At 42.6% G+C, this 26,709-nt stretch overlaps 6 non-coding genes across 6 annotated transcripts; 5 read left to right on the top strand and 1 right to left on the bottom strand.

Annotated features, from left to right (window-relative positions):
• The first annotated feature begins 6,704 nt into the window (after positions 1–6,704).
• Positions 6,705–6,776, top strand: TRNAW-CCA. Its single transcript has one exon. It is a non-coding gene; the product is annotated as a tRNA-Trp (tRNA).
• A 6,806-nt stretch (positions 6,777–13,582) lies between these two features.
• On the bottom strand, positions 13,583–13,655 carry TRNAR-UCG. Its single transcript has one exon. It is a non-coding gene; the product is annotated as a tRNA-Arg (tRNA).
• Positions 13,656–19,796: 6,141 nt separating this feature from the next.
• TRNAM-CAU lies at positions 19,797–19,868 on the top strand. The gene has a single exon. It is a non-coding gene; the product is annotated as a tRNA-Met (tRNA).
• Positions 19,869–20,264: 396 nt separating this feature from the next.
• On the top strand, positions 20,265–20,346 carry TRNAS-UGA. Its single transcript has one exon. It is a non-coding gene; the product is annotated as a tRNA-Ser (tRNA).
• A 1,050-nt stretch (positions 20,347–21,396) lies between these two features.
• TRNAQ-UUG lies at positions 21,397–21,468 on the top strand. The gene has a single exon. It is a non-coding gene; the product is annotated as a tRNA-Gln (tRNA).
• Positions 21,469–21,927: 459 nt separating this feature from the next.
• On the top strand, positions 21,928–21,999 carry TRNAQ-UUG. Its single transcript has one exon. It is a non-coding gene; the product is annotated as a tRNA-Gln (tRNA).
• The last annotated feature ends 4,710 nt before the right edge of the window (positions 22,000–26,709 follow it).

Raw genomic sequence — 26,709 nt, 5'->3', positions numbered from 1 at the left:
CTTAGCTCCCCCCTGGGCTCTAACACCACCTCTCCCAACCGTCCCTCCATCTTTAGCAACAACACCAGCATCTTTCTGTTGCTGATTGGAGCTACTGTGCTCATCCTGGCAGCCTGTTCATTCACCCTCCCTCTGGCAATGTCTTTCAACGGCAGCTCAGGTCATCTGTTCCTTGTTGGCAGCAACCTCTTGTATGAAATCCTACACCCCCCCCCCCCCCAAAAAAAAAGAAGAAAAAGAAATTCTACTCCAGAGGACAGACTCCCTACAGACTCCTACATTTAAACTTTAATTTTCTCCCCTGTCAAATGAAGCCACTAGTGTGGTTAAAATCCATTGACCAGAGACCTCCAGAGTTAGGATTATCTAACTTGCTGTTGGGCATGGGACAGTGTTTGCCCTAGGGACCATGGGCCATCTAGCTCAGAGGGGATTGGGAGAAGCTTATGCTTCCAAGGCTAGAGGAAGGAAGTCTGACATGAGTCCTGGATTGGGTGTTGTCAGGTCGCAGGAAGTTCAGGGCTTGGGTGCCTTGGTAATTTTCACCAAGGAAAGTCCTTGATCAGAGGGCATGGTCACTCTGCTAAGCTGGGAAACAGGGGTGATTGCCGAGTATCTTTACCTCTTTCTTGTTTCAGACACAGTTAGGGAGTGATCATCTCCACCTTGTTCTATTGTGAGGAACAGAGTGGCCTCTTCTGATTACTGTCAATATTTGATGTTCTATCTTCCCAGGATTTAGCTCCTAGCTGCTAGGGCAATTCTTTCCCGACTTGTGGGGATTGACTATAATTCTATAACAGCATAGGAAAACTCAGAGAAATGTTGCTGGCCCACAGTGAGTGCTCAAGAAATATTAGCATCTTCTTATTGTCATTACTGAGAAATGCTGAGAAAATGTTCTGTGAGACCTTGGTGGTCTGGAACCAGCTTGTACATGAGGGATGTACAGTCCCTCCCTTCCCAATTCAACATTCAATGACTTCAGTGCTTTCAGATCTCCAGCGTCAATCAGCTGTGGCAGGAGAATTTACACCACGGAAGCTGCCAAACACTGCAGATCCAGGATAGAGTTTTTCCCTGGAGAGCCAACAATTAAATATTTACCAGCATACCACAGCCTGAGAAGGACCAAGAACCCAAGTAGCCCACTGAATAATGAAGGGGCACTTAAAAATATTTGCCTTTATTAGAGAGAGGAAATTGGAAAATGAGTTTAAAATAAGATCATCCCCAAAAGAAGTCCACATTAATATGAGATTTTTAGGATAGCATCGCATTTGCAGAAGAGTCCTATCCATTTATATATTTTTGCTCGCCTTGGATTTTTAAGGTGAGGAAGTGGCATGCAGGAGGAATCCTAAATTAGCTTATGAAATAATTAACATTTTTAAAAGATTTTATTTATTTATTAATGAGAGACAGAGAGAGGCAGAGACATAGGCAGAGGGAGAAGCAGGCTCCCTGTGGGGAACCCGATGTGGGACTCAATCCGGGACCCCAGGATCACTCCCCGAGCCAAAGGCAGCTGCCCAACCACTGAGCCACCCATGTGCCCCGAAATAATTATACATTATTAATGAGTTGATAATGTTGAAGAAATCTGTATTTTCTGCCATATACATAGCATGTGTGTGCAACTGATCCCTGTTAACCTTATCACTTGGTAGATTATGAAGATGCTGTAATTATGAGAGCTGGAGTTTGGGCATTGAAATCAATAAGATTACTAAGAAAGGAACAAGAAAACATTGTTCTGCTAGTGATATGTTTGGTTGCTGTTAACACAGAAACTCACAAATCTGTTTTTCAACTCCATAAATATTTATTTTTCTCTCAGGCAAGATCTAATGCAGCTTTCCTTTTTTTTTCTTCCTTTTTTAAAGATTTTTTTTTTTTTTTAATTTACTCATGAGAGACAGAGAAAAAGGCAGAGGGAGAAGTAGGCTCCATACAGGGAGCCCAACGTGGGACTCAAGGATCATGTCCTGGGCCAAAGATGGTGCTAAACCACTGAGCTACCCAGGGTGCCCTAGTGAAGGTTTTCTGATTGGTCTTTGCATGGCTGCCAAGGGACCATCGTGTGGCTCCGGAGTCTGGGGTCATGGAGTCCTCTGCTGGTCCTCGGCATTTGAGAGAAAAAAAGAGAGAAACTTTCATGGGAGGTTTTCCTGGGTCAAGCCTCAAGGTTGTAAACTGCTGTGTTACAATTCTTCCACTGTCCATTGTTTAGATCTTAGCCATGTGGCCATCCCTAGTTTGCAAGGGAGCCTAGCAAATGTCATTTAGATTGAATTTTTGTGTTCCCCTCAATTCCTAATGCTCAGTGTGATCGTATCTGGAGGTGAGGACTTTGGAGGTGAACAGTTTGAGACCTCATGAACGGAATTAATGTCTTTATAAGAGACCCTAGAGAGCTCCCTGGCCCCCTCTGCTATGTGAGGACACAGCCAGACCAAACCTGCCAGCGCCTCAGTCTTGGACTCACCAGCCTCCAGAAACTGTAAGAAATAAATGTTTATTGTTTAAACCCCCCAGTCCATAGCATCTTTGCTACAGGTGCCCAAGTGCAAAGGCCCTGAGGTGGGACCAGCCTGTGGTTTAAGGATCAGGTAACTCCTGGGGAGATGAACTGATTCTGCCAACAAAAGATACCTCTTCTAACTAATAGAAGAGGGAACACAATTGATGACTTGTTTAAACATTATCATTATCACCTTTACACGAGTATAAGGTAGCACACAAGTGACTACCAAGTCTGGAAAGAATTCTCACAAATTTAGACAATTAAAGGTAATTTATCCAGTAAAATGTATCCACTGGAAGTTCTATTTCCCTGAGAGACAAAGCATGCACCTTGTATCTTTTGTATACCTGGTGAGAGACTCCTGAGTTGATTTCAGTGGTATGTGTCTGCAGTCAAGGGCCAGACCTTGCATTGTAAAGTCAAGAAGTATGACGTCATAGCGAACATACTGTGTTTTTAAGGAGGGAGGGTGAAGAGGACACTGCTTCCCTCCTCAAAGCAACTTTCATGATTTTTCCCTTATGGAGGCCAATGTGGCTGGGACAGAGCACAGAGGAGAACGGGGGTAGGGTCGGCAGGGCACCAATCTTACCCACAACACACCCACCAGTGGTCATTTTTCTGCACCCAAAGGGGGACAGTGACAAGTCATGTTGCACCTCTGCGGCTGTCTTTACTAACCTCCAGTTTCTCCTTATGTCTGCCCCTGTGGCTTTCTCTTTTAATTACTTTTGTAGTTACTTTTTTGTTGTGGTGAAATAGATATAACCTAAGTTGCCATTTTAACAATTTTTTTTCATTTTAACAATTTTTAAGAGTCAATTGAGTGGTATGAGGTGCAGTGGCATTGTTGTGAAAGCATCACCACCATCCATCTCCAGAACTTTTTCATCACCTTAAACTGAAACTCTGTCCCCTTTAAACAAGAACTCCCCATACCCCCTCCTCCCAGAGCCTGGCAACCACCAATCTACCTTCTGTTTCTGAATTGGACTATTTTAGGCTCCCCCAGGTAAGTGGAATCCTATGATATGATATATCACAAGTACTTTCTGTCCGAGTCCCTGCTTTCAACCCTTTTGACTATATACCTACAAGTGAAATTGTTGGATCATATGGAAATTCTACACTTAATTTTTTGAGGAAACATCATACTGTTTTCCACAGTGGTTGCATCATTGTACATTCCTACCAGCAATGCATTAGAGTTCCAATTTGTCCATAATTTGCCAACACCTGTTATTTGTTTTTTCTTTTTTGGTGATAACCACCATAACAGTGTAAATCTTTTCATTAGGTTTTAGACACGCATAATTACATTTGACCTCTGTTTTCTACCCCAAACACAAATTTATGTCAGCACTGCAGGAGCAGTCTGAACCTTGGCCTACCTAGCAGAGTGGAAGAGGCTTGAGGGTGGCCCATTGTGGGAATCAAGAGAGAACCTGGCCAAGATGGAAGACCTCTTGGAGGAGGCGGTGGTAGACCAGGGTCTGTGTTCAGGTGAGCAGTCAGAAAGGGGTTCCACAAAAATTTCAGCAACGTATCTGTCAAAGAGGGTGTGAGGATCTCAGTAGTGAGATGTGGGACAGGATCAAAGACATTTGGAGACCAGAGGAGCTACTGATACGGTAGGAATCTGTCAGCAGGTGGGTGATAGTGGGCAGGGGATGGTCTGACTCAAACCTAAGGGCTTATTCCTGGAGTCCCTTTCTTTAGCTCTCCAGGACCAGAGCCAAGTTTCTGGAACAGGTACTAGGAAGGAACAGAAGATGGACACAAAGACAAAGCCAGCTATCAGAAACATGGTTCAAGATCAAGATAAACAGGGTGATTTGGTGCTAAGATGTGGGCTCTGAGGGATCCTGAAAACTCACTTGCTGGAGCTTCAGATTGGAATAGGGTAACTAGTAAAACCAAGTCTGCAAGGCCTGGGATCATGGGCTCTGGCTCTGGGAGAGAAAAGATTCCCCAGGCAGCAATGCCAGGCAAGGAGGGAGAGAGGTAACCTGGTGCTCTGGGAACTTGTGAGAATGAATGACCATTGAATTTTAAAGTATTATTCCAAACTGCTCTGATATTAGCAACAGTTGATTTTAAATGTGCTGTGAATTTTCATTAGACATCAACTGAAACAAATGAAGAAAAGAAAGTTCTATGAACTGAAGTGTTTCACTGAACTTTAATTTAAATTTCAGTTGCTGGTTTGAGGTGACGTTGGTCTGGGTGTCCCTCTGTAGCCCTGCTTTGTCAATGCCTGTCTGATTTTAGCTCTAACCTGGGATGATAGCCGTTTTTACTATTTTTTTTTAAATTTTAGTTATTAAGAAAAAAAACAATAGTTCTAACATTTGAGATAAGGCAGTTCATTTCATTCTGTTTGATAACAACAAACTCAAAATCTGTGGAGGAAACTAACGATTGACAAATGTAAATTTTGTCACAGTCTGCCAAACCAGGCTGGCATTATGTGCACATGCTTTTAAGAATTTCAGCAAACCTTAGGGGCATTTGGCTGGTTTGGTTGGTGGAGCGTTTGGCTCTTAGTTTTGGGTTGGTGAGTCTGAGCCCCATATTGGACGTAGAAATTACTCAAAAGAATTTCAGCAAGTTTTATAGTGACAGCAATTATACTAGCTTGTTTACCTACTTGTTTAATAACCTCTGCACCAAAATAATAATAATAATAATAATAATAATAATAATAATAATAACCTCTGCACCTACCATGGGGTTTAAACCCAACAACCCACAGATCATGAATCACATACTCTCTCTGCTGAGCCATACAGGTCACCCCACTTACTCACCTTTATTGAGAGCTTATTGTGTGCCAGGCAAACATTATTCTAAACATATATAAACTCATTATGAACACATTATATTAATGAGTATAATATAAACTCATTAGAACACATTATATTTATCAATGCCATGCTGGGAGGCAGGCACTCCTATCATTATCCTCATTTTATAGGAAGGTGAGGAAAGTATAGATTACAACTTTCTGCCAACAAGATCACACTGAATTCTCTGGCAGCAGCACACCTGGGATCCCATTCCTTTTTATAAGTGGCCTCAGATTCTACCAAGCTTTTGGTGGTTTACTTTCTGAAAGCTGGGTTCATCTCACCTCTCAGCGCTGCTGGTTCCGGCACATCTCTCACACAGGTCCCTAACCTCGTCCTACCCCGACAAAGTGACTACAAGGCACAGAACCTACTAAGGATAGTCCAGTACTAGCGAGGTCAAACACACACTCCTTCAATCCACTATCTACAGTCCTGTAGCAATTCCCAAGCCAAACCTGGGGCTCTGGACCGATTTTTTTCAAGATGAAGAAAGGGAAACTGATTTCCAGAGAAAGATGTGTCTGTTTTACAACAGTGGATCACTTTTCAGAATCTCCTTCTCTAGTAGGAATTCAAGGAGACTTTTCACCACTTGAACAGATGGTCTGCATGATTTCAGGTCTCCAGAAAAATTTCCCTGTGATTCAAAAGCCAGTCTTCAAGTCTCCAGGTCTCCAGGTCTCCAAATTGGCCAATTTTGGCCAAATTGGCCAAATTTCACCAGCCAAGCCACTGTGCCAGAATTATGTACCTGCTCACACAGAAAAAGATCCCTTGCTCTTTTCAGGGGCAGTTCGTAGTTGGGCGACCAGATCCTGGAGGACTCTAGCAGGCTGAAACCAACCGTGGGACCCCACATCTGAGCAGAGGCCCCGGGAGCCACAGGTCATTCCAGGCCGGTGTGACACAGCCTGCTTGCCTGACTCACTAGTTAGAATCTATGCTCGGGAAATAAATCCAAAACCTGGTTACCCTGACTGCGGGGAGAGAGGACATGCAATTTTTCTTTGCTGTCTCCCCTACCTCCACTTCTCTCCAGAGTGACTGCCCTTCACTATATTTTTAAAAAGACGAAAACAACAAAACTCCCCCAAACTTTTTTTTTAAATGTATATGGAGAAAACCAGGAATGAAATAGAATAGGAAGGACTGTAAATAGAAACTATTGGGTGGCAGAATCAGGGAGTGATCGGATGGACAGCATTTTGATGTAGAAGGTGGCAGCCAGACGATATGTCATATTCACCTTCATGGTCTTCACCACGTGCAGAAAATTAATTTCATGGATCATGTTGACAGGTAAAGAAATGAGGTAAGCCTGCAGAGACCTCGTGGCGCAATGGTAGTGCGTCTGACTCCAGATCAGAAGGTTGCGTGTTCAAATCACGTCGGGGTCAGTAGTTTTAGTGTTGGTGGAAGGTTCTGGTCTGGGAAGTGAAATGGAGGAGGAAGAGGAAGGTGCCTGTCACACTTTCTCCCGCTTTGGCCTCCCTCATGAAAATGCCTTTAAAAAGTAAGTAATAGGCAGGCATACACAGGAATGTGTGATGTCAGTATTCTGTTTTTGGCTTTTTTGGGGGGCCCATTTTTACTCTTTTATTGCAACTGTTCTGAATTCCACTTTTCTCCAACTTGGCCATTATTATTCCAAACACTCCTGGCTTCCTTTCCACGCTCACTCAGTGCTGGCAGACCCATCTCTTCATCCAGATGTCTCTCTTTAACCTTTGGGACCTTAGCGGATCCTCTCAGGCAACTAGTCTGCTTCTCCTAGTTGACCTTGTCTCCCCTGCTCCACATCTGGCTCAGCTTTTCCATTCTAGAGAGTTCACATAGCAAGCCCACCCTAGGCTCTCTGGGATTCTCCACCACATCAAATCAAAGAAGAGTTCCATTCCTTTCCAAACACAGAAAACCTGAGCACAGTTTTATTTGCCAAATTGAGACTACAGGGAATGAGCCACGACATCAGAGAAAGTTAGCTTACCAGGCTAGAAGTTCTGTGAACCCTCTAAAACTCTATGTCAAGAATATGTGCAGGAATATGTGTCTTACTCTCACCTGGGGCTCTAGACTTTCGTCCTCCATCAACAGATTATGAACGATCCCATTACAGCATAGAAGAAAGGGAAAGCACATTTACTTCATCTATTCTATCATTTTGTAAAACATAGAATAAGTTTAAGACATGACCTTTGGGATGTCAGCAGACATTGTGCTATAGATATAAGGTACACATTCACATAGCACACAGTAACAGATGTTACTGTTATTGAATGCCTGTTATTGAATACTGTTATTGAATATTGTTATTGTTATTGAATGCCTTTGTGCACTGTAGAAGCGTAGCCACAGTAAGCTTTTTTCATTTCTTCTTAATCCTTCTCCTAGGAATTAAGTCAGGCTCAGTGCTATTGCATTAAAAAGATAAATTGCATTCCTGAAGGGAAAAAAGAGAACTCATTTTTTATTTCTACAGATTGAAAGGAAAAGGGGAAAAAAAGAAAAAAAGGACAAACCAGAGGGGAATCAAATATGACCTATGGGAGTGCTACTTTCCATAGCAGAGTGGTGTAGCAGGAGCGTGCTGGGCTCATAACCCATCCTCTGCTGTGTTTAGTCCCTTTCCCCCCAAAGCAAGCTGCATTTTAGCAGAGGGAGCAAGAAAGAAAAGATTAATTTGTCTTACAAATCTTGTGAAAGGCTTGATTCTTTAAATTATGTAAAAAGTTTAGAAATAAAAACCTAACAAAATTTGCAAACCTGCCATCTATATCTCTTTGATGGTGTCTGATAAGCTCTTTGGTCCATTTTTTTAAACATATTAAAAGGTGCTCCAAATCATAGGTCAGGAAAGAAATGAAAATTTAAACAATGAGCTACCACTACGTACCTCTTAGAATGTCCAAAATCCAGAACACTGATATCAAATGCTGGCAAGGACGTGGAGTCACAGGAACTCTCATCATTGCTGGTGGGAATGCGAAATGTTACAGCCACCATGGAAGGCAAAATTAAACATAGTCTTACCATATAACACAGCAGTTACACTATTTGTTATTTGCCCAAAGGAGTTGAAATATATGTCCACACAAAAACCTGAGCACTGATGTTTATAGCAGCGTATTCGTAATTGCCAAAACTTGGAAGCCACCAGGATGCCCTTCAGATGGTGAGTGGATTAATAAATTGTGGTCCATCCAGATAATGAAAAATTATTCAGCATTAAAAAAAAAAGAGCTACTAAGCCATTAGAGGACTTGGAGAAAACTTAAATGCATATTGCTAAGTAGAAGAAGTCAAGCTGAAAGTCTACATGATTCCAAATACGTGACATTCTGAAAAACCAAAACTATGGAGGCAGTATATGACCAGTGATTGCCAGAGACTGGAGGGAGGAGGGAGGATGAACACACAGAGCATAGAGAGCACAGAGGATGGGGGGTGGGAAGGTTAGTGAAAATACACTGTGTGAAATTATAAGGATGAATACATGTCATTATACTTTTGTCCAAACCCACAGAACTGCAACACCACGGGTGAACTGGAAGGTACACTCTAAACTGGGTGATGTGATTACGATGTGTCAAAGTAGGTTCATCAGTTTTAACAAATGTACCACTCTGGTGGAGGATGTTGATAATGGGGGAAGCTGTGCATGTGGTACCTTCCTCTCAATTTTGCTGTGAAACCTAAAACTGCTCTGAAAAATTAAATCTTGAAAAAATGACAGAAGAAAAGATTTAGTACTTAGAAATACTCTTTGTGAAACTCCCAATCTTTACTTTCAAGGGATGATGCATTTAAAAGGTTTTCCTTCTATTAAGTTTTTATCATCTAATGTGAAGACTAGTCAATTTTGAAAACAATCAATTCAATGATGTGATTTAAAGAAAATTTACATGTGTAAGAAAAGAGTAGTGAACTATATAGCTGGCCTCTGTATTATTAATATTTTTGGTCATTTTGTGTAAAATGATTTTACAAAAGAAATTTAAACATAAAAAAAATTATATATATATAATCACAGTGGTCTAAGAAAGATGGAAATTGTGGACCTCAAAGAGGGTAACCAAAATAATGAGCCAGCCAGGAGTCAAACCTAGAATCTTCTGAATCGTAGTCAGATGTATTATCCATTGCGCCTCTGGCCCACACAGATATTATAATTTACACTTATAGGAAAAGGAAGTGGTGAAATTGCTATGTTGCTCTAAATATGAATGTGTGAAGTCTTTTCTTTCAACTTCCTTTGTCCCTCTTACCAGGATCTCCAACACCAAAACAGAAGAGTTCTATTGGTTCCTTAGCTTTAGTTCACTCATACAGTATGATTCCTTCGTGGTCAATAAGAACTCCATTTTGATGAAACTTCAAAAAATCTGAGGAATGGTTAATGTTTTTAAAAGTACGCTTAATTGAAGATGAATTACACTAAAGAGAGAAAATGCAAATATGTAAAACCCTACCCACCCCATAGTCAGCAAGATTTGAACCTGCACAGGAGGACCCCAGCAGATTTCTAGCCCATCGCCTTAACCACTCGGTCACAACTACAGCTGCTGAAGTGTTTTCTATCTCCTTAATGTTACCATATATTATGTATTCTAGGCTACTTCAGGATTAATAATACAAGAGAGCAAAACAAAGGATCCCCATGAATGAAACTGGAGAGGAATCAACCAACTTCTCTTCTTGCAGATGATAAACTCAGAATGCTCTTTGGGTCTTTTCTAGATAGCAAATCAGCTATATATTGCAATAATTCTCTTTAATTCCCTTTAAATAATCTTTTAAAAACCCTCATATTCTTGCTGAAGTAGGAAATTTATCCTCAATAAATAATCTGACAAAGATGTCCTCATGGATACCCTATGTCTTCAGGCACAGAATCCAGTGCCTGAACAAGGGCTCAATGCAGTCAGCTGCTATTGTAAGCATCATTTTTAAATTCGAGAAAGTAGACTCATCAAAATATTCCAGAGGGAATCCTATCTCCTGTTTCTTGGTAAAGCTCAAAATATTTTAAATCAGCTGATAGAATATTTTTAAATGAAACAGGGAAGTAGAAAATATTTCTGAAAGTCAAAGCCACTTTATTGCACGGAGCCTTCTCTCACAAGGGCAAGAACAGCTGTATCTGATACTCTGGGAACAATAGTTTAAAGGTGACTTCAAAGCAAGAAGAGATCCCCAGGATCTCCACATTTCTGAAACTATACCACCATTGTCACAATCTTATCTGTATGTTTATGAGTGCGTGTGTGTTAGTGTGTGAGTAGATGATTCTATATTTCATTGATCGCTCTATAGAATTGAAGAGGGATAAGACTTGACTGATAAACTACTGCTCATGTACTGAAGGATTGAAAATTATCTGCAGCCCAGAACTCTCCTCTGGGCTTCATGATATAGAGCTGTCCTAGTAATTTCTTTTTGCATGTTCATGGACATCTCAAAAGTAAGACATCCCAAATGAATGCTCTACCCTTTCCCTGCAAATCTGAATCTCCTTCAACAACCCAAATTTCATCAGGAGCCAAAAACAAAGACTTATAAGTCCCCTTAACTTTCTTCCTTTCTCTGACTCTCAACCCATCAATCAGGCTTTCAATTCAACCTCCCCATTAGTTCTCAAATCTGGCTCTTCCTCCCAAGCCATGGGCCCATTTTCTTCCATCAGCTTCTTACAGTTTGTCTCAGGGGTTATTACCACAACTTGTTAGAAGTAATTTGGCTCCCAGGCTCTTGTTTTTGAACTGATTCGTTCATTTCTTCATTCTTTCAAAAATATTATTTGAGCCCAATCATGTGCCAAGCACTTTGCTAAGTGCTACTCATTCAATGGAGAGCAAGAAAAATAAAGCCACTCCTTTGAGGGATTTCCAGAATAAACAATTATAGAAGTGGACATTTACAGTTAAGTATGACAAGTGAGAGGTCCAGTGTGCCAAGTAGCCTGTAGGAATAGTGCTAGGTCCCAGACATGAGCATCTTGGATGGTTGCCTGGAGAGTCATTCATTTGACTCCAAGTTTCATGAAGAAAGTGTACAGTTCTACCTTTATTACCTTGGAATGGATAAATGGGTACTTGATGACTAGATGTAGAATGAATCATATAGCTAAGCTCAGATGTGAAGGATGAGTAGGAGTTTGCCAGGTTGGAAAGGGGTGTGGTGGTCTAGACCTAAACCTCACAGGATATGAGAGAAACTGAAGAAAGTTCTGTCTTGCTGGAACATTGTTTTTTGGAGAGGTCCAGGGAGGGGCAGCAATGAGAGGGAATAGCAGAGATGTATTTTAGAGGAGATTTTGTAGGTAGGGCTATGTCGGCACCAACTGATGTGTTCATCTGAGAATGCAGATCTGGCTGCGTCCTTTCCCTCCTTTTTAAAGTCTTCGAAGATATTTTGTGGCCTAGAAGGAAGATCACAAATGGCATAGGAGGCCCCCATCATGGGCTTCTATGTGATCTTCTCGGCTTCCTTTCTGGGCCCTCAGACAAGGGAGCCTGGGATTCCTGAAACAAGGAAGGACCTGCTCTTTTTATATGGTGCAGGCTTTTTCATGCTGACCCTCTGCCTTATTTCCTTGGAGCTCTGTGCCCCTTCTTTAGGGCTTCTGTTTAAATAAAAAAGTTGAAAGAGTAAGGGATTATCTGTATACCCATCGACTAGATTCAACAACTGTTAATATTTTGCCATATTAGTCTTATTTGCCTTCTTCTTCTGGAACATATAAAATTCCTTTGTAGACATCATGATGCATCGTACCTACACACATATACATGTATCACGTTTCGTAAAACCATGCCACCATTATCATAACTAAAGAACCCAGTGATTCTTTATAAAAACATCTAAGATCCCAGCCTTATTTAAATTTCTCTAAGTAGGGCAGCCCTGGTGGCGCAGCGGTTTAGCGCCACCTGTAGCACAGGGTGTGATCCTGGAGACCAGGGATCGACTCCTAAGAGTGGAGCTTGCCTCTTTTCTCTCTCGGTGTGTGTGTCTCTCATGAATAAATAGAATCTTAAAAAAAAAAAAAAAAAATTTCTCCAAGCATATTTTTTGGAGCTGGTGTTTCTAACCAGGATCCAATCAAAGTTCATTCATTCATTGCATTTGGTTTGTAATGTATCCTTAGTCCCTTACAGTTTAGAACAGCATCCCAGCTTCTTGCTGTTCCTGTTTGGACATAGACTTTTTAAAAAATCCAAGCCAATTTGTCTTGTAGAATGTCCCACATTCTGGATCTGTCTCACTGTTTCCTCAAGGCAACTTTAAATATCATCCTTGACCCTCTTTAAAACGAGAAGTTGAGTCGAAGTTACTGATTAGATCCATTCTGATTAGATTAGATTCAGGTTAAAAATTGGGGCTTGGCACTACCGGGTACTTGACACAGTACTTCACATCGGGAGGCATTTGTCAGGAAATCCACAGATGGTGAAGGTAGAGTGGTCCCCTCAGGGCTTTCTTTTTCCCTTTGCAATTAGCAACTAATCTTGGGGAGGTCCTTTAACACCGTGCACACACTGTCTCCCAGATACCCTGTCCTGAGGGTTTGAAAATAAGGGGTGCTCTGTGCTGAGTGTGTGATTCCTCTGAGGATTGCGGACGGCGAGTCTTCCAATTCCACCACTTCCCTACATTTGTTAGAGGGTACAGTGAAGCTTGACCTTTCTCCTGCCTTTCCCCGTCCCCAATCCTTCCTGGGGCCGTCCCCCCACCCCCAGCAGGTGGGTTGGCGCTCTGTTGGGGGTGTTTGCACCCAGGGACTGGAGAACCTGGAAGGGTCTGGCAACCTGCAGGGGCTTAGCCGCGGGCATCAGGGCTCCCCTGGCAGGCCGACTGAAACTCAGGGTGCTGGACCGCGCCCCAAAGATCCTGACCTGTAGGCCGAGGGTAGGGCTGAGCGGAAAGGGGGATTAGCTGGGGACTTCCCCAGCTACCGCTGGTCTGCGGCCCGGGAGGAGGGACTGTGCTAATGGCGTGGGACAGACACTGGGGAACAAAGGGACACGAAGGAAGGGGTGTGGAAGAGACATACCCCAGGGCGTAAGGCTATTGGGGTGACGTGAATAGGAGGAGAAGATGCTGCTTACCGACTTTCACCGAGAAAACAGAAGCAGTAAAAAATTGGACCACCAGGAACCGATCCTGGTGTCTTAAGCGGACAATAAATAAAGGAGCCACACAACAACCACGAAGGGATTCGAACCCTCAATCTTCTGATCCGAAGTCAGACGCCTTATCCATTAGGCCACGTGGTCCTCCTGAGATGCAGGGGCATGTATGTTCAAAATTTGTTACAAGAAAATTATCATGAGGTTGTAACTGCAACCTAGTGAAATTATTATTGTCAACCAAAGCATTTTCAAAAGTCTTACAGTCTAGACTCTTAGCCACAGAGAATGCATTGAAGGTTCCAGGAGGTCGGTGGTGGGGTGGTGGAGGAGGCAGGTGATGGGCAGTAAGGAGGACACCTGTTGTGATGAGCACTGAGTGTTGTATGGAAGGTGAAGGATCACTGAAGTCTACGACTGAAACTAATATTACACTACATGGTAACTGGAATTTAAGTACGATCTTGAAGAAAAATAGAAAATCCTCAAGTCTGGTTGGAGAGACAAGTTGAATCTAATGGTGAAAACCACAGTAAAGTTACAACCAAGGTAACCACCAAGGAGAGGGATATGGCGCAGTTTGGACAGGGATCTGGAAGAGAAGGCAACAGTGAGGAGGGGGTGCTTGAGCCCAGGGCTGGGGTGGGGCATGGGAGGGAGGCAAAGACGACACCGGATTGCTACCTGTACCCAGAAACGCCTTGGCAGGTAGAGGTTGTTGGTAAACACAAGAATTCACTTCTGTGCACTCCAGAAATCCTGCGGAATACAACTCTGAGATAGAAATTCACATAGGACAAAAACCATGGGAGAGAGATCACAGCAGCAATGTTTTGTGATCTGGAAAGCCAGTGGAGGTGTGATAGTTGACTTGTCAGACTCCAAAAAGCTGAATCCTAAGCAAGTCATATGGGAAAGCCAAAGCAGTCAGATTTATCCATAAGCCCTCCAATCCTCATACCCCAGGGCCAGGCTCAGGGACTGTCAGGGGGGGCTTCATCTGGATACTGCCTGTGAGCCGGGGAATTGTGTGTCCCACCGCCCCGCCCCCAGTACCCTAGAATGTGGAGCTGGATCTGGAGCTAGGGCTTCCAAAGACATAGACAAAGTGAGGCGAGGTCATATGGGTGGGTCTGGTCCATCACAACTGGTGTCCTAATAATAAGACATTGGGACACAGACACACAGGAGGAAGATACCCCACGTGAAGACACTGGGAGAAGAGAGCCCTCTGCAAACCTGCTGACAGGGTTGACCTCCCTCCAGAACTGTGAGAAAGGAAATCTGTGGCCTAAACCAACCACCCAGGCTGGGGCACCGTGTTGTGGTGGTCCTAGCAGACTAATCCATTGTCCACCCTTCATCCTGGAGGAAGACTGAAAGTTTATTTTCTTGAGAGAGAGAAATATGTGATCTCCAGCCTGGAGCAATTGATTCTCAAACTTTCCTCTGTATCACAATCACCTGGAGAACTTGCTAAAACACAGACTGCTCTGTTTTTGATTCAGTGGTTCTGGGGTGTGGACAAGGATGTGCATTTCTAGCTAGTTCCCAGCTGATACTCACTATCTGATTCCAGGGGACACTTTTGAGACTCACTAGACTGGAGGAGGATAACACACAGGGCTAGCAGAAAATAGCAAGAGCTCAATAAATATTACCCACTTGCTCTGAGTTGTTGCAGTGTACTTTTATACACACCAGAAGGCCCACACATTCTGATTGAAAGGAGCAGTGAGAATTCTGGGAAGACAGGTCATTTCTTTTCTTTTTTATTTTTTTAAAAATTTAAATTCAGTTAATCAACTTATAGGGTTTTATAGTTTCAGAGGGACAGTTTAGTGATTCATCAGTTGCAAAGAGATATCATTTAAACCAGGCTTTTGAGATTAAGCTTTTCAGCAAGTTGAGGATGGGATTGTCGGGCGCTGGGAAAGGAGGGAGATGGGGCGAGGGCAGGCACTGCAGGGTGATGCACGGCTGGGCCTCTTTCAGAAGAGGGAGAAGTCTCATAAGTTGTAGGAAAAGTCGTCGTTCAAAATTTATAACCATTATTACTTCTGTTTCACTGTGGGTCTAAACCCAGTAGGTAGAGGAGTTTTCTCCAAACAACTTCCACAACTAGAAAAACTGAGCATGAGAAAGCACAGAGTTTTCCCCATAGGGAGCATTTGGGTTTTTGCATTAATATTTAATTTGATCAGCTCCTTTCTTTGCTAAACAAAGCATTAGTGAAGCTATGGCTAGTGGGGAGAAAAATGATCAAATCCACTTAGTAAAAAGAAATAAGCCCTTAGAACCTGAAAAGATTAATTGGGATTTAAATTCTAATTTAGAAGATAAGCAAATCTTTCTCGTGGCCTGCTGGCACAAAGGTAGCGTATCTGACTCCAGATCAGAAGGTTGTGCGCTCAAATCATGTCGAGGTCAGTTGAGGGTATCTTTTTAGGGTGAAGACGAAGTGGAAAACAACACCCTTTCCCTCTGAGATATATATAGTAGTTGGTTTGGAGAGGTTTCCAAGCAGTTGTGATTGTGAAAAAACAAGATTTACTGAGTGAATCTTAAAGATCTTATTGACTTTATGGAATGATTCATGAATTGGGCAATATCCCATCTAGTAGATAGAAAGGAGCTCCAGGGAGTTGTAGGAAATGAGACTTTTATAGGCAGAAGGGACTGGGAAGAAGGAAGTTATACTAGCAAAACGCGGAGAGGTTCAGGCAAAGTCACTTGCCTTTAGGGGGCGACAGGCACCCTCTTTAAAAAGATGTTATTTAAATTCAATTAATTAGCATACAATGTCTTATTGGCTTCAGAGGTAGAGTTGAATGATTCCTCAGTCTAACACCCAGTGCTCATCCCATCACCCAGTTACCGGGTTCCCTACCCAGCTGACAGGCATCTATCTGGCAGATTACCTAATGGTGCTGAGTAGCCGATTACTGATTGAATGACTGGTTGAAGATTCCATTTCTGGGCGATGCTGAAACTGTAACTGTTAAGTCTCAGTCTCCCTCCTGTGATTGGGCTTAGTACACCTAACTCCATTTGGGGCTTGTGGTCCTGGTTTTAGCTTGACAGAAAGGACGGAACATCTGCTCTTAGCAGAGTGTGGGATGCATTGTGAGTCCTCTTTTGCCCTTAGCTCGCCATCGGAATTCTAAATGGGGGAAGAATCCCCTACATGGACAGTACATTCTTTGTGACCTTCTTTAAAGATTTAATGTCAACACTCTCTTCTTGGGCATCAGGGGATGCACAGTCTTCTGGTTTCCCCCATTCTTCTCTGATTGCATTCCTCACTGTTCCTTTGTTTGTATCCGCCTGTAACAATGCATGTGTTCTTCTCAGCTTCATCCTTCTCCCCCTTCCCCCACTGAGCCAGGAATCTAGAGCCCTCCTAGACGTGTCCTCTTCTTCACTTCCTGGTCTGAGCAGCGAATTCTGCTTTTTATTTCCTAAAATGTCATAGCCCATCTATCCTCCTCTCTTCAGGACCACAAGGACCTCTTTCCTTCCATCAGTATCTCTTGCCCTGGATGTTGACATGAACCTCCTAACTCCTCTTCCCAGATCTCCTGTTAGAGGTTCAGTGAAACTGGAGTCCTTGTTACACATATTTTGAAACCCACATCTTGTCCTGATATCCTCCTGTTTAAAACAGCCAACTGTGTGTCACACAGGCCTTCTTTCAGCTCCTGGAATACATGTTACTCCTTCCCAGGATGGGGCCTTGGTCCCTGATCTTTCCTCCGAAAGGAATGTCCCCCTTGGTTTGCTGCATGATTCTGCTGCAGGTGAGCTGGGGAGACCCCAGGCCCTGGGGCCTTGCTCCAGCCAGATCCAAGGGCTTTGCCAAAGGTTCTTGGTCTTGTCATGAGGATGAATTCGAGGACAGGCAGGTAGCATGGTGATGAGTAACACAAGGGGGAACGTTTTTTAAAGCAAAAACTCACTGTGGAGATGTGAGAGCATGAGAGGCAGGGGGAGAGAGGGGAGGAGAGAAAAAGATGGAAGAGCTTGAGAGAGACACAGAGAGAGCTCACACAAGCTAGAGATTACCCTGGAGCTGCATGCCCTGGGGTGTTGTGTTTCTATCTTTTATGGATAGTTGTGAACTAGGGGACGGAAGGTTTATTACTTGAGGCTGGAAGCAGGGTTTCCTGCTTTTTCTTCCTAACCTGCTCAGGGGTTTCCTGTGGTGGCTCCGCCACCCGGCTCCTCTCATGGTGGAGTGCAGCCAGGACAGGCCTGGACCTTCCCCACAGCTGGCCACCGCCTCTTCCTTGCTGGCATCCAGGCATCCCGTTAGAGCCTCACCAACTGCCTGCTCTAAAAGTCCCACCAACATGAACACCAACTATGCATGTTACCCTGAAGAAATAAGGTAAACTTTCTAATTTTTCAGTAGTTCACTTTAAAAGTTGCATGAAGTAAAAATCAGTAGCTAATACTTAACTGGTGGTTTTATAGAATTTTTCAAGTGTTTTTAATAGACATCATTTTTATTTACCTTTAAAGTCCCTGGAAGAATGTAGGGCAACCACTCTAGGATCCATTTATCTATGAATAAACGAGAATTAACGCATCACATAACTTGATCAAATTGATTTATTTGTCTCATACTGTCCTGTTCTGTTTTCTTCTGTTGCTAGAATTTGGAGAAACCCATTTTATAGCTCCAAATCTTCCTTTAAGATCAACATTGATAGCCTTTTGATTTGCTACAGTAGCTTCCTGCCATCCCTCCCCTTCAAAGCATCCTAATCACAGCTGCCAAGTAAATACCATAACTCTATTCTGAATAAGAGGTGTAAAGATAGAGACTAGAGCAAGATAGATACATGTGAAAAACCTCCTGGCTTTCTTTATATAATCCAGACTATCAGAGTCTATCACCTCCCTGAAACCCAAACTTAAGACTCACCTCAGTAAAGATAATTTTCATCAATTGTTAATTTTTTTTTCTCTGTATTGTTTTTATTTTTTCCAAACTACTGAAAAGTCCTCAAAAACAGAGGCCACACTCCTATTTGTTTCCAGGCCCCCTTTTGCTTTTGGTTCCAAAGCACACATGACCCTCAGCAGCTGGTGGTCATCCTCCCCAGCGGCAAGGGATGAATGTAAGGAGTAGGATTCAGGGGGATTCCTATTTTCAGCATATTCTTCACTATTCTCACTTCTGATGATGATACCATCCTTGTACAAACTTGAATCTTCACAGAGGAATGACAATAGGTCTTTTTTTCTAAAAGGAGATAACTTGTTTCAAACTTGAATTGAGTGCTGTGACCTAGTAATTAATCAAATTGGCTTGCATAGTAAAACGAGAGATTTTTCAGAATTTGTTTTTATTAATGATTAAAGGGGGATTTTATTAATGATTTTTTTATATGTTGGGTATTTATGTTTGCTTTTCACCTTCAAAAGTCTCCAAGGGCCTACATAACCATTTCACCTTTCTTCTAGGCCATTGGTTTTTGTGTTTAGGTGAAGCTTTTTTTTTTTTTCATTGGATTTAAGGAAATCCTATGGGGAAAAAAGTCGATTTTACTAAGGCAATGAAACTTTAGTTACGAGGAGAAATAGATACCATAGTCTGTTGGTCATTGGTGGTTTGATGGTAGAATTCCTGCCTGCCACGTGGCGGGCCGGGTTTGGTTCCCCGCCAATACATCCTAGGCATCTTGCCCACGTTGGGGTTAAAGTATTTTCACTGAAAAACTACAAACTAAAATTACTTTGAAGTAGCTGTGTTCCTCCTACCGGAGTATGGCTGGGAAAGATCAAAGCTAGCCCTCCTGTCGGGATCCCTGGGTGGCTCAGCGGTTTGGTTCCTGCCTTCAGCTCAGGGTGTGATCCTAGAGTTGCAGGATCAAGTCTCGTGTCGAGCTTCCTGCGTTACACGGAGCCTGCTTGTGTCTCTGCCTCTTTCTCACTCTGTGTCTCATGAATACATAAAAAAACTTATATAATAATAAAGAAGCTAACTCTGCTTTTGCATGCCATTTCACCTTCATAAATTATGCCAGTTGGCATGCATTTGGTTTTCCAATGCCCTGAAACGTCATCCTGTCCGAGCTGGAGGGCACTCCGACTTCAAGGGAGGGGTCTTTCAGAGCCCCTAGTAGTCGAGGGCGGAGTGTAGCCACGGACGGAAATCAAGGTATTTTTATTCTGTCTTGGCAGCGGTGATTAAAAAGTAATGAGAAAATTCAGATACAGGAAGGTGCTAAAGTGTATTATCTTGACATTTAAAGGCGAAAAGCGAGCCTCCATGGCAGGAGCAGAGTGGCGCAGCGGAAGCGTGCTGGGCCCATAACCCAGAGGTCGATGGATCGAAACCATCCTCTGCTATGTGTTAGGGCTTTTTTTGTTTGTTTCAAACTCAAGAGTTTAGAAAAAGGGAGTGAATGAAGTTGATGACCAGATGTGTGAGTCCCCAAAGTAGTTTGTTACAAGTACGGCCGCCTGTCTGTAACAGAGGCACGCCTGGCCATTGCATCTGGTTGGTCTGTTTTCATTCGGTCCCCGGTTTAGGGACCATCCAATACGACCCTCGAAGGTCAGGGAAGTGTCACAATTTGTAGTAACTTCTGTCACCACATCTCTATATACAAAATTTTGTTCCTTCAAGTATGAGAACAGGTGCGCTGGAGCGGTTGTCATAGAAACCAACCGAAAGGTCAGTTTATGCAGGGAAAAGATATTATTCCTCATGGGAATATATCCAGACAGCTACAGAGCTGTCATGTAGTCGTGGCCGAGTGGTTAAGGCGATGGACTTGAAATCCATTGGGGTCTCCCCGCGCAGGTTCGAATCCTGCCGACTACGGAGTAGTGTTTTTCTTTCTAGGTGGACCAGCTTTGCTTTGGAAACTAAAACGCAAAATAGCACGAGATGCATCGTTTTCCTGGGTCTTCTTATATTTCTCCATGGGATTGTAAGTAGGTAGTCCTGTCCTGTAAGTGTAATACTGGGTGGAAAAAACTTTTGAAAATGATTTTGGGAAAATACTAGGGATTTCTGAGACCTCCAGAAAGATGCTGAAAAAAATGCCTGGGCTTTCATTCTTTCTTTAATTGCTATTTCCTTAGTGGACGTCCAGCTGGAGCCTGACTTCCGAAACCTCGCTTGCTTCAGCTTGTCGTTCTTGCAGGAATTAAGGCACACCCAGGGCATCCCTTTCCTATTCACGAGCACATTTAGTGTTTTGTAAACAACATCTCAAGCAGAAATTTCCAATCTTTCCTCCTTCTGTTATCATTACACTTAGGAAGAAGGATAGTATAGAGAATTTTCAAAACTATTTTCAGACTTTGGCTAAATCTTATTAAAAAAGAAGAAAAACAAAACTGTTTTGCTCCATAAAACTAACACATACACAATAACTGTATATGCAACACAAATAAGAATAACTGTAACAAAACTTTACCTTTCTTTACACTTGCAGTCAATCCATAACAATGCAGATAAGCAAAAAGAAAGATGTAAAAATACTTAGAAATGTAAAATTCTTAATCCTTGAAAGTACTAGTAAATTCCCATGTTATATTTAACTTTTTTTTACTTCTTGCGTTTTCTATATTCGTACACGTCCTAAGAGATTTTTAAGTGTTGACACCCATCGGTAGACAAGCTTTCATTGTCCAGGCTAAGAATATAGTAAATGCAGTTTTGATTTTTCTAGGGACACTGGTACTCAAGCCCTCCGTGGACCCTGGGGAAAAATCCAAGCAAAGATGAGCTCTGTTGGGCTGTTCCTTCAGCGGAGCAAGTTTGTTGCCTCCTGGGATTCCGAGAACGAGAACCTTCAACCTGTGCAGAGCATGCGACTCACTGCAAAGAACTTCCAAAAGCTTGTCTGAGACCTCACTCACCTGTGGCCCCATGGTGTAATGGTTAGCACTCTGGACTTTGAATCCAGCGATCCGAGTTCAAATCTCGGTGGGACCTGTCTGTCTTTTGGTATCTTCCCTCTTCTCTTAAAGCACCCCGCACCCACACTTGGCTAGACTCCTGAGCACCTGCGAGCCTCAACACCGCATCCCACCATCCGGCAGAACAGCGTCGCCTGCGCTTTCCTCTAGAATTCTACGTACGTCCTCCTCGGCCCCTCCTCCTTCGTGAGTAAATCAGGTTTTCATCCGAACCGCCCTAAGTACTCCTGTTTCACACCCCAGACCTCAGTTCTGGGTTCCGGGTGCATCAGTTTCTAACACGAACTTGGCCTTGAGAAGTTGGCAATGCGTGTGAGTTCCAGTTGTGTTCATTTTGGAGCATTTGTTGTCTGGGATGCAGTGGATTTTCTATTAATATTTAGGAAATGAAAATTGCAGTTTACACAAGATTGAGCACAAAGACAAACTCTGCATTGCATATTCATAAGTATTCCAACAAAGGTATTTATGAGGTGGCCCCATGGTGTAATGGTTAGCACTCTGGACTTTGAATCCAGCGATCCGAGTTCAAATCTCGGTGGGACCTGCTTTAGTTTTAGTGACCACTCTCCATATTTCAAATTGCTGGAGGGTTCTGGCTGTGAGCATGAACTTTCCACTCTCGCTTTCCTCATCCGAAGAGCATCAGGTAATTCCTCACACGCTTCTCACACACTGGAAAAATGGCCAATTTACATCACTTTACATCACTTGTGAAACACTCTTAACTCCCTGGGGTCCGGGAGTCCATCTGATCTTTAGTCTTTAGGCCCTAACAGTTCACTTGTCAGAAGACCCTCCCTCTTTTCTTCTCTGAAGCGCCTCATGATGTCATGCCCCATGCAAGAAAATGCATAACAATTGCAATAGAAAGAGTCCTCAGCGAAGGACTCTTTGGTTAGCACTGTGGGCTCTAAATCCAGCAATGTGAGTCCATGTCTCTTCCAGACCTCAGCAACATTTTGGTGATTTTTCCCTCTATGGTTCTCCTAACTTATTTGATCCCCTTCCAGGTGTACACATCTGGCTGCAGGTGCTGCCAGTGGCTTCCAAATCAATATAGAAGAGTCCCTGGCCAGTTGCTTCCAAATCAACATAGAAGAGTCCCAAAATTGTCTCTGACTACTCATCTCTGGAATCCTAGCCCTACTCCCCCTCACACTCCATGTCCCTTTTTTCCTTTTTGCCCAGAACTTCTTGGCTCCTGGTGAGTTGGACTGCCGGCCCTGGTGCCTAAGAATTTATGTTTTACAGTTCCAAACCTAAGTCCTTCCTTTCATGGAGCCACTTAAACAGTTCCATTAGCTTCTAAACGCTGTCCTGAAAAAGTTCTCTTGTGCACTGGTACAGCTGCAGACTACATCTTAGAGCCTCTACTGTCTGCATTCATTGGAGGCTCCATGCCCACCTCAAGCTACTGTGTCACCTCCATTATTTTGCAGATACACTGATCTCTTAGGGATACTCATTCGTCTTTCAGGGGGGCCCCAATTTCAAGGGCCTCCTGATGTAACACATAGCACTTGGACTTCAAATCTCAGTGGACCTGTCTCAGTTTTGGTCACCTTGCCCTTGCGTTTCCCAAACCAGGAGTACACTTTGGTATGTATGATACTCCCTTACCCTTGCACTTCCTCTTCCACATCAATAACCAGCTCCTTGCTCTTTCCTCCGGCTACTGAAAATTGCAGTCTGTTCATCATCCTCACATCCTCCTAGAATCTCTCCTCTTGGAGCTTCGTTTTGCTTTGTCTGGTGCCTGAAGTCAGTCAGATCCCCCGAAGTTAATTATGTGCTCCGGTGATTAAGAGTTCATGTGTCAGAGGCCCCACCTGTGACTCTTTCCCCAACATGATCTTCATGCACATCTTCTATAGACCTGCAAACGTCCAAACCATGGAGTGAGACCAAAGCCATCATAGTCATTTGAGAGTTTCCACTGTTTTCATACAAGAGGCTCCCTCTTAATGTTTCTTAGATTGAATTTCTGCCCACACACTTTGAAGATCAGCTGACCAGATGCAGGAATGTTCATGTCTTCCCTTGAAGGTTTGTTATACAGAAGCCCCATGGTGTGACAGTTAACCTCTAGGCATTGGACCATAAATTCCCTCTGTTGATTCTCTTTAGTTCAAGCATATCCTCTAGGGCGCTCGATGACAGCAAAAGAAGAGCTTCTATAAACTCATCTGGCCTCTAAACATGGTTCCAGAAAAAGCCCTGCAAACTTCCTCATATCTACTAAGCCCTAGTCCTGGTAATGTTTTAGAACTTCTGTATCAGTTTCCTACTGCTGCTGTAGCAAATTACCACACATTTAGTGGCTCTAAATACCTTACCAGCATGGCAGCTTGTTTTGTCAAAGCACATAAGATGAGAAAGCAGTAGTTCAAATGTTTTGGTAAATTGGAAATCACAATCTGTTGTAATCTAATCATGCAAGTGAGATCCAATCACATTTACTGTGTTCTGAAGGTCAGGAGCATGTCAGTAGGTCCAGCCCACACTCAAGCGAAGGAATTTCACAAAAAGTACGTCTACCACACTGGGCTTCAAAGACCCTAGAGAATCCAATGCAGAATGAGCCCTGTCTGGCTCTGGCCTTCTGCTATGACTGACTGACACTTTGCAGGCAGCGTTTTCTTTTCTTTCTTTTCTTTTCTTTTCTTTTCTTTTTTTTTTGCTTTGTCAGCAAATGCTATATTGAAAGGCTATATAATTCCTGGTACCTCCCAACTGGGAAAATAACTTCCAGGTTTTAGCTTTTATCTATCTTTTTTCTACGTTTTCCTTTATCTATCTTTCTTTATAATGAAGCCAGCCAGCATTGAAGAGCTAGACAAGTAAATCAGAATCTCATGGTATCATGCCCTGACTTGGGTAGTTTCCTAAAGTGCCCCATGGATTCAAATGTGCAGCAAGGAATGAGACCCACTGAGCTAATTTTCCCCTGACCATCCTATTCAACTGGCTGCCACTCCAAGGCATTTACTACTTTCTGACATACAGTATGTTTTGATTTTTAAATTGGTTATTGCCTATTTCTGCATAAGTAAGTTTCGCCAGGGCAGGGAATTTTATGTATGGTGTATGTTCCAGTACTTAGAACAGTGCCTGGCACATATGAGATGCTTGATAAATATTCCTGGGAAGACTGATTAAATGATTCTTTTTGTTGAAATAAATGAACTCTTTCGTTGAATAAATGAATAAATGAGAGAATCAATGAACTCTTCAGTTTGGCCTTGGTCATCGTGTTTGACAATTCCCAGACCTAACACTTCCAAACCCAAATACATTTTTTTTCTTTCCAGAAACATTTTAGAATTTGTCATGCACTTAAGCTTAACAACAATTACAACTTTGTATTCTTTACCTGTTTTATAGGTATTTATTATACTGATTTGATAATTAATGTTTGCTCTTTATTAAATAATTCCTTGACACCTCCTTAGAGCCTGCAGTTTGAATCCTGATCATGTTGTAGAGCATGTGTATGCCCGTGTGCACACACACAGACACACACATACCCAGAGTTATTTTTCTGGTAGTGACATTGGATATAGATGAGAAAGAGAAAAATCAGCTCCTGGCATTAAGGAACTGGCTTGACTATCCACTAGGCCTGGGTGTCCTCAGGAACTGGTCTTGCACTTACTTCTAGGCCATGGGATTTTTTTTGTGGAACATAAACAATTTCACAAAACAGGAGTATCAGACAAGGGCTTTCCCTGGTCATGATGATGTGATACAGAAACAAATGAAAGCAACAGAACATTCCATAATCTAGTCTAAAAATAGACACCAAAAGAAGGTCACTGTGTGTACCACAAAAATACCAAACATCTCCTTCCAGCCAACATAAGGACCACTAGTTTTCCAAATTTAGCTTCATTCTATTCGTACCTTTTTCTAGATAGAATTTATGAAGATACCAAATCACAGACCCTCTCTTCTTGACAGCAATCAATCCAGAACAAAGCCCAGCTTCTTTGTCACTTCCCTCAAGTCACCCAACAGAAGACAAATGTTACAATAAGCCCCTCCTCTCCTTTTTCCAAATTTGGATATAATTGACATATAACATTGCAGAAGTTTAAGATGTGTAACATGTTGATGCGTTTATATGTTGCAAAATTGTTACCATATAGCATTACAGAACACCTTCATCATGTCACATAATTAACATTTCTTTTTTGTGTGATGCGAATATTTAAGATATGGTCTCTTAGCAACTTTAAGGTATATAACAGTATTCTTGACTATAATCATGAGCTTATACATTAGATCTTGAGAAATCACTCATCTTCTAACAGCAAGTTTTGTTTCCTTTGATCTCCAACTCCCCAGTTCCACCCCCCTGCCCAGCCCTTGGCAACCACCGTTCTACTCTGTATTTCTGAAAGTTCAGCATTCAGCTTCTTAAGAGTCCATGTAGAAGTGAGATCACACAGTATTTGTCTTTCTCTGTTTGATTTGTCCCACTTAATATAATGGCCTCATGGTCTACCCATGTTGTCACAAACGGCAGTTACCTTCTTTCTCATGGTGGAGTAAGATTCCATTCTGTGTGTATCTTTGTATATACATAATGTTTACATACACAACTTGTTCCTTATCCATGCATTCACTGACATGTCGGTTGTTTCCGTATTTTGGCTATTGTAAAGAATGCTGCCATGAGAATGGGAGTGTGGATATCTCTTTGATAACATGTTTTCATTTCCTCTGGATAAAAACCCAGAAGTGGGATTTCTGTGTCACATGGTAGTTCTATTTTTAATTTTTTTGAGGAGCTTTCACACTGTTTTCCAGAGTGGCTGAACCAGTTTATATTCCCACTAACAGTGAACCAGGGGTCCCCTTTCTCCACAGAGTTGCTAATGCTTCTTATCTGTTAACGTTTTGGTGACAGCCATTCTAACAATGTGAGGTGATAGCTTATTGTGGTTTTGACTTGTACTTCCCTGATTATTAATGATGTCAAGCATGCTGGCCATTTAAATGTTTCCTTTGGAGGAACGTTGTTCAATAAAGGGAAGTCAGCACAAAATGATCTCCAAAGGCCGAAGGAGCCAGAAGACTGAGAGCATAGGCCAACAAGTCCAGTTTGAGGAGAAATGATTTGCTAAGGGGATTTAGGGACGGAAGCATTTCTTGGGAGACTTCAGCCTCCTGTATGACCTGCTTTTATAGGCTTAGAGACTGGGAGCACCTGCAGGGGGGCTCATCGGGGAGGTGTTGGAGACTCACGATT

The sequence above is a fragment of the Canis lupus genome, chromosome 35 (assembly GCF_011100685.1).
Source record: "Canis lupus familiaris isolate Mischka breed German Shepherd chromosome 35, alternate assembly UU_Cfam_GSD_1.0, whole genome shotgun sequence".
Lineage (NCBI taxonomy): Eukaryota > Metazoa > Chordata > Mammalia > Carnivora > Canidae > Canis > Canis lupus.
Note: the sequence above shows the minus strand (reverse complement) of the source record. Positions and strands in the feature narration are given on the sequence as shown.